We start from the raw sequence: 9,212 nt of genomic DNA on the forward strand, positions 1-9,212 counted from the left end.
GGTGCGGTTGGCGCAGGATAGAGCAGGGTTTAGAGCTGTTGTGCATGGGGTCGCTATGAGTCGGAAACGACTCGACGGCACATAACAACAACAACAATCTCATTCTTGGTTGTCTGTCTGTCTCATTATTACTTTACCCTCGCTCTACAACATTTGTTCAATAATTTCCATATTCGATAGAATCCTGTAGGATGATCCAATAGGAACCAGGCAGCTGTCCTCCAAATTTTCTGTCATAGACTGGTGAACACATCCAGGCTTACATCAGTTAGTCAAAATATGCCAATTGGTATCCCATCAATTCCTGGAGCCTTGTTTTTCCCAATGCCTTCAGTGCACCTTGAACTTCCTCCCTCTTTACCATTAGCTTTTGTTCATATGGTACTTCCTGAAATTTTTTAGTCAGCCAGTTCCTTTTGGTATGGTGATTCCAAAATCTTCTTCTATCTTCTTTTAATGCTTCCTTCTATCTTCTTTTGATGTTTCCTGGATCATTCAAGCTTGAATTTCTTTTTAAATTCTTTCAACTTTAGAAATGCCAAGTGAGTTCAATTCCAGCTCTTTGTTGCACATTCTTTCTCTTTGTCTTCTATAGTTGTTGTTGTTGTTGTTATGTGCTGTCGAGTTGCTTGCAACTCATAACGACCCTATGTACAACAGCCCTAAACCCTGCTCTATCCTGTACCAATCACATGGCCTCTGACACACCCATCCCGATTACCCCAGTCACTGAATCAATCCACCTCATAGAGGGTCTTCCCCTCCTCTGCTGTCCCTCTACCCTACCAAGCATGATGTCCTTCTCCAAGGACCTGTCTCTCCTTACAACATGTCCAAAATATGTCAGACGAAGCCCCTTTGAAATCTACTGTTCATTTCTTTAATTTCTGCATTTATCCTGTTTGTCTTGGCTTCGAGACACTCTAGTGCAATTTTCATATTTGATACTGTTATTGTCACGTGCCATCAAGTGGGAACAATCTGTAGTTGACCATCCAGTGGGTTTTCAGAGGCAGTATATCACATGGGAGGATATTGCCTATCCTTCTCCCGTGGTATTTTTCGTTAGTGAGTTATTTTTTTCTATCAACCCAAAGGTTGGATGTACCAACCGCGCCAAGGCAGAAAGAGATACACTCTCCTTCCATGTGATTTACTGACTCTGAAAAACCCAGTGGAAGGTCAGCTATGAACCATTTCCAATTGACTGTACTCAGCAACAACAGCAGTATCTAATAAAGGAAGCTCTGCTTGATTAATGATTAAGGACTTGTACTGCTAAGCCAAAGGTATGCTGTTTGAATCCGTAAGCTACTCCACAAGAGAATGATGGGCACTCTTCTGTGTGATTTACTGTCTCTGAAAGCTGGCTGGAGGGTCAGCTATGTGTCTGTTCTAACTTGACAGCATACAATTACATTCAAAGTATCTAATAAGGGGCTCTGGTAGTTCAGTGGATTAATTGCTGGGTTGCTAACCAGAAGGAGAGCTGTTTGAACCTCATGGGTTCATTATCGAGTGCTGCTGTAGAAAAAAATTCCGTAAGTGGGTGAATTTAACAAATAGATACTTGTTTTCTCACAGTTAAGGATGCTTCAAGTCTAAATTCAAAGTTCTGACTCTAGCTATGAGGCTGTTCCAACTTGACAGTACACAACAACAAGTCCCTTTCTTTCTTGTTGGAATTTGAGTGAAAATTTACAAAGTATATTGATTTTTCATTCAACCTTTCACACACATTTTTAGTTTTAACCTTAAGTATAATACAGTGTAATTACACTTTTCCCTACTTCCTCCCTATAATTCTTATTTCCATTAATCCTTCTATAGCACCTCTGTCTGAGTTGTGGACATTATCCTTATGTAAATACTACCCTTTTGAATTTATATGGTTGACAGTTTTCAGAACTGTATGCCTTGCTGGTCATCTTTTATATTATACTAATATCTTTTGTATTGAAAGAAATAACCTTATATAAATACATCTTTATATTCCATTTTGAAAAATAGGTATTGTTTTGTTTATTGCACAGTTCAGTTTCCACAATAGTTTAGCGAAGGTGTTTGTAACAGGAAATAATTAGATTCTCAATTAAAAGTATGCGAAATGTTATCTGAAATCTTCCTTTCTTCCTATCCCCTAACAAAATAATGTGTTTATGTACAAATATTATGACTAAAAAAGTAGTAATTAATCAAGAGACAAGTAAATATTGATATAAATATTGCTATTACACCAAAGTCTCTGTAAATGTTTATGAAAATTAATAAAATATAATTAAAAAAATATTGCTATTACATTCTTGTGGTGCCAAGACTTTATTGCTTAAAATGATTTTCCTAACCATCGACTTCTACTTTGCCACACGGCTTGGCTGGAACACATAAATAGGGTGTAGTAGTCTATCCACAAAGGAATTGGCTAGTTTTGCCAGACATTCAGGAATCTCGCTACCAGAAATGAAGAGGAAGCAGGGAGTGCAATGTATATCCTTCCAGGCCAGAGATTCCTGTACCAGTCAAATTGAAATCTTCATGAAAGCAGTGGTAGCTTCAGCAGAGAACCAGAAACTGACGTGAAACTGCTGTCACATGGAGCCAGAGCCAAGGATCTTCACTCACCTAAGCTTGTTATATGACTGAGGGAAGAGGCTATAATTGGCAGGACTAAGTTTTCTCCAGAGTTCTAAAAAGCAATAAAATCAAGGACTAAGGTGTGCCTGATCCAGGCCATGATCTTCTCAATTGCTATGCATATGAGAGCTGGACAATATGTGCATATGAGAGCAGAACAATGAATAAAGATGAAGAGTATTGAATATACACCATGGACTGTCAAGAGAACAAATAGGTATGTCCCAGAGAGAGTGAGACCAGTATGCTCCTTGGATGCAAGGAGCACATACTTTGTGCACGTTGCCAAGAAGGCTCAGTCCTGAAGAAAGACAGCATGTGTGAAAGGGTAGATGGTCACCACAGAAGAGGAAGACCCTTGATAAGATGGATTGACAGAGTGACTGTGGTGATGAGGTCAGGTGTGTCAGAGACAGTCCATAGGGGCGCTCTGGGCCATAATCGACTCAGTGGCACATAATTTCAACAACAAAGGTACTTTATAACACTCACCTAAGGCGTGAGGATGAAGGTCAAAGGGATTATAAACACTAAAGAAGCTGTCTCGACTGAGGAATAATTATACACTGGAGAAGCTATCTGGACTGAAGAGTTGTATTTTGTTGCAAACCTGAATTGTAATATGTTGTTGTTGTTGTGTGACATCAAGTCAGAGCTAACTCATAGCTGGCTCCCCTGCAGGTGTTCAGGGACAATAAATTGCAGGGGAGGAGATTGCCTATTCTTCTACGGAGCAGCTGGTAGATTAGAACCATGAACCCTTGAGATTGTAGCACAGCTTCTTACCATTAGGCCACCAGAGCTCCCTAAAAAAGGACTAGAGGCTGCCGTGACTGTTATATTTTAACTTCCCTAATAAACCCTATAAGTATGGTTCCGTAAGATCTGTGTGGTCATTGCATCAGATTTCGGACCCAATAGAGTAGCAAGATTGGTGTTGGAATTAGTAGATGCAAGAGTGTGAGAGACCATGTCTGACCTTATAGGAATTGATTTTGTATTGTGGATGTTACTGATGATAACAGTTACCCTTTGTATTGTTAGTAGAAATTGCCATCCTCTTGTGGCCTACACTCAATTTACAATACTTAAACACTGAATTTTGCTCTTCCTTTTTTTTTAAGGAAATGTTAACTTATTGCAATCAAGTCAGTTCTGACTCAGAGCACGGTTCCATTGGGTTTCCAAAGCTGTAAATCACAATGGGAGGAGACAGCCCCTCTTTCTCCCAAGGAGATGCTGGTGGTTTTTAACTGCTGGATCCTCAAACCCTCTTAGCAGCACAACTTGCTACAGACTGTGGTACCAGGGCTCCCTTAAGGGAGTATTGTTATTGTTATGTACCATTAAGTTGAAACTGATGCAAAACTAACCCTCCAGTGTGCTTTCAGAGGTAGTAAATCACATGTGATAAGATTGCCCATCTTACTCCTGCAGAAGAGCTGGCAGGTTTGAACTGTGTGCCTTTGTGTTAACAGCACAACTCCTTACCGCTAGACCACCAGAACACCCAAAAGGAGTATTAGATAGTTCACATTTAGTCAAACTTTTTGTGACAGCAAAAGGACAGTATCTACAGATGTCAACAGAAAGTGTTCTCGTTTAATACCAAAACCAACCCTTAGATTTGATGTTGCAATGTTCACACGTGTAAGACAGATAAAAACTAATAAATAATCATATAAAAAATGGATAATTCAAATAGGGCTAAAAGTGAAGGAGGAAATTATATGTATAATTTAAAAAAATAGCTACTTTAAGTAGATTGTGTTAGGGCAAAATCAAATAAACACCTAACATTGATTATACTTACTGTTGAACTTCAGCATGGAAAAAAATCAATAAAGAGTAATGATTATATTCTCTTTTTATAGCCATTATAAAAGTCAAAGTCATTTTTGTAGAATCTATGAATAGAGTCATAGTAGATCCTCCAGCAGCTTTCTGAAACTGTTAATCACACAGGAAGAAGTTGTCTATCTTTCTTCTTTGGAGCTGCTGATAGATTTGAACTGCCAAAGAGGGGCAGCCTTTGGGTTAACAGTGCAACTCCCTCCAGATTAGACCACCTGGGCTTCCTTTTCGAAAAGTAGAATTGGAAAAAAACCAAAAAACTTTTGAATGATAAGTGTTGATTTAAAAGCATATATGGAGGGCAAGCTAAGGTTGGCTGTAAGTCATGTACAATGGTAGTTTAATTTCTTATCAAGAGTCATACTCTCAATTGTGTCAATAAACGATGACCTTCTTGGAGAAATTCTTGGGTATTTTCTTTTACTGCTCAAAAATAAAGCAATGATGAAAAGCATGTTGTATTTAACCACATAACCACTTTAAGAAAAAACAAAAGGAACGCTGGGTAAATGTTCTTAAAGTGACAAAACTTTACACACTGTAATAATATGTACTAGAGAAATATGAGAAATGAAATAGAAATCTTTAAAGAAACCTGTGATCTTTGGCAGAAAACTTTTAAAATTTGCGTTATCCACAGTCATGTGGATATTGCTTGCTACAATTGTTTTTGTAAGCTTTTATCAGCTACAAAAACTTGAAACAATATAAAACTTTGGCAATTATGCCTATTGTTTAGTGAAAATAGTTGCATTAAATTGAATTATGTGACGTATATAGTAAATGTGAAATTACTATAAAAACAGAAGAAAATTAGGACAGAAAACAAAATGTTTGCATCACTGCTTGGCTGGGTCCAAAGTCCAATGTGATATCTCATAGACCACACAAATCCATACTGGGGGAGTTAAAAGGTTATAATTGATAATAATGTTATTATATATATATATATAATGTTATAATATATAACATAATGTTATAATTTTATAATAACAAAATATAGTCAAGAGAGCTCCCAAAATCTGCACTCAGGCCTCAGCCTCGAACCTCGTGGCTCTAATGTCCAACAAAGTTTTCAGTCCTGTCAACATTGGCTTCCCCCACCTCAAAGTCCCATTTCACACCCGATTCTTCAGTTCAGCCACCACTGCTGCAACCATCCCCAGCAGGTTGGGGTTCAGCTCTCTTCTCTGACTAGGTGAAGAATCTCTCCTGGTGTGGAATAATTCCTGTTCTCTGCCTCTACAGCTGTTCAATTTATTGGCAAGACTAGCCAATCCTCTTGTAGATTGTTGAGATTAGCCAATCCACTTGTAGAATGGTAGCTATGCAATCCCTTTGCAGATAAGCCAACACCCTCATTCTCACAGTCCCATCCTTCCACAAAGTCCTACACTAGAAAAGCCATATGGAGAGACAAATTGCACAGATTGTCATGGATAAGAATCACCTGAAAGACAATGAGTGCGTGAGTCTCCACAATCTATCTTGGGTGTTGCTGTAAATGAATGGGCTTCTTCTTTTTTAATTATCTACCTTTCTAGTTCAAAGTTAACTTTTTAAAATTAATTTTAATAAAAGTTTACAGAGACTTTGGGTTTCTAGTCATTCATTGTTGCACTTTTCTCCCTGCCCACTCCCTCCCTACCCAATTCACTTTCTTCTTTATAAGTAAAAGAAAAACTCTTTCATTGCTATGCAATCCCTCCCCCCAAGTCCACTGCACTATGCAGCCTTCATTCTGGACACCTGTTAAAACAATCATACCTAATCATATGTCCCTTTTAAACAGTTCTCTCCCTTATCTATTGCAATGCATCAACCCCAATGTCAGTCCTGTTTTACAATAGTGACCCTATGAAATATTTGTCCTTTTGTGACTGAGATCTTTCACTCAACATAATGTCCTCTACGGTCATCCACTTAGCATAGTATTTAATGAGTGCCTTGTTTTTCAGTGCTGGATAGGATTCCGTTGTGTGAATATACCAGAGCTTCTCTAGCCATTCATTTTTTGATGGGCACTTGGGTTGTTTCCAGCTCTTTGCTATTGTGAATAAAGAAGCAACAAACATGGGTGTGCATATATTTGCTTCGGTGGCAGTTATGGTTTCTTTAGGGTAGGGAATGGGCTTCTTATATACAGGACCTCTGCTGGGAAACATCTGCTCCTGTACCCCAGTTCATGCTGCCTGAAACCCCCCCCCCCATAGTGCATTGATGCCTTTTGGTTCTTTCCAGTCTCTGAAAAAAACAAGTGGAGAAGCAAATTCTCCTGAAAGTGTAAGACGGTGGCATCTTAGATGACTGGTAAGAGGGAGCTCTGGTGGCCTACTGGCAAGAAGCTGCACTGCAATCCCAGAGGTATGTGGTTTGAATCCACCAGATGCTTTGCTGGGGAAGGAGGGACAATCTCCTCCTGTACCAGTCAGATCCGATTTGATGGTACACACACACACACACACACACACACACACACACACAAATAATAAAATAAAATTTAAAAACCTTTTTAAAAATGAGTGGTAGGTCTCATCTCCCTCCCGCACAAAAGTAACCCATCAAATAAAGAGTAGACTCTTAACCCCCAGGAGTCCTAGAACTCAGTCCCTCAAAATAGAGCTTGAACAATTTATTTTGTCTTGTGCATTCTCTTTCAAATTTGTTCAAATACATTTTTATCCATGGAAGATTCATTTTTTTAAGAGACAAATAGTGGTTATCCATGGTGGACAGTGCTTGGTGGAGCTTCCCAGTTAAAACAAGCTTGGAATCAAGAGTGGCATCCACTTCTGAAATAGCTTGCCTCAGGAAACCTGATGAACTTGGAGAAACGATGAAAGTTATATAAGTGTTCAGGTCTTTTGTTCATAGGGTTCCTATGAGTCATCTACAACTCGACAGCACTTAACAACAACCACAACAGATATTTAAATAAGAACGATGCTTCAGTAGAGATTCCATGTTTATCTTGGAGCTCAAGGACTTCCTGACATACTTAAAACAGAGCATTTGACTGCCCTCATTGGCCACTATGGTGAAAATTCTTTGATCTTCACCTATGAGGTCCTGTTGTAAAAAGGGAAGATGACAAAGACCTCAAAAAACAAGAAAAAGGAAGAGAATGAAGGAAGCACAAATGACAAAGCATCTAGATTCATTACTGTGTCCTAATTGAGCCATAGACTTGCCTAGTTCAACTTTACTCTACTCACATTCTTGATCATTCCACCTGATTGCTAGTGCCCTGTCACTGTATGAAATGAGACTGGGCAATGGCCTGCTAGGAGAACTAGCTTGCTAGGAAGCAATACTTTATAATCCTTCAATTTCTAAGTCCTCTGCTACAGTCATTTCAAGGGAAAAGAAATGCACTCAATTCAATAAATATCTGCTCAGTAATTTTCTAAGTGTAGAATATCATGCTATGCACTAGTTTTTTCTTAAATTTACAGCTTACTTTCTGAGAAGAAATATAAGCAGACAATTATTATACAGAAGAAGCACAGAGATAATGGGAGCACAGAAAAGGGAGGTCAAGGCTGGATCTGTGCGAACAACTTCTGGTAAGTTTCCAGGAAGAAGTGACAACGACACTGAGGTTTGCAGAATGAATAGGAGTTTACCCAGGTCCTTGCAAAAATCTGAGTGAGGGATTGATTTCTGCTAGCTTCTTTGTTCTGTTCTATTTTGCTCATCTGTCCTAATTGTCAACTCAGGATGTTTAAGGACACAAATCTTGACTTTTTAATTATTCGTTTTAACCTTGTAAGTGTAGACATGGGGACTAGACTCCAAGTTTTGTGCACATACTTAATGGGCAAAACCTAAACCCACTTTAGATATTTACAGCTATTTAACCAAGGAGAAAGAGGAGGGGGCGGGGGATCAGGCTGCATTTGCCTCACAGGGCTGTGAATACAAAGGAAAGAAAACATTGTTAAGAGAAGAAGCAGGCTTCTCCTTGCAGGAGTTATGTTTTTTGGTCTTCATGCAGTAGATAGCAGAGCCAATAATCCAGTCTGCAAAATTGCCAGCTAAAAAAACCAAACCCTTTGAAGTGGCTAATGAATACACTCTTTTTAACTTACTCCGATCTCATAGCTGAGAGCTGTGCAATTGCTCCTGGGCAGAAGTTTCACTAATGTAGGGATGTTGACTGGCCACTGCATCAAATATTTATCAAGTCACAGATGGGAATCTACAAAGAGTTTGCAGAGAGGTTTAGTGTCTCCCTTTGGTTCTAGGGGAAGCATGTCAGCACTGTTAAATGCAAGTCCACAAACAGACGAGTTTGAGCTTGAAGTATGGTTGGTGACCCATTTAAAATAGGTTAAATGCAGGGTTTGAAACTGGTTCCTTTCAGTTTGACCCCCTGCTGAAAATTTGCATTTCCATCCCAGATATACTGAATCAGAATCTATATTTTAACAAGATTCTCCTTAATTCCTATTTAATTCTTTATTCTTAAGAATCACCTGGGAGTCATGTTAAACTGTAGATGCTGATCCAATATATCTGGGGTTGTTGTTGTTAGATGTCATCCAGTCCAGTACGACACGTAGCAATCCTATGAACAACAGATCTGACCCCTGCCCTATCCTGTGTCATCCTCATCATCTGACATACTTGAGCCCATTGCTGCAGTTACTGTGTCAAGCCATCACTTGAGGGTCTCCCTCTCTTTAGCTGGCCCTTGTAAGAGTAGGGATGGGAGTAGACTC

The sequence above is a fragment of the Elephantulus edwardii genome, unplaced genomic scaffold (genome assembly GCF_000299155.1).
Source record: "Elephantulus edwardii isolate Elephantulus edwardi_28Jun2011 unplaced genomic scaffold, EleEdw1.0 scaffold00095, whole genome shotgun sequence".
Lineage (NCBI taxonomy): Eukaryota > Metazoa > Chordata > Mammalia > Macroscelidea > Macroscelididae > Elephantulus > Elephantulus edwardii.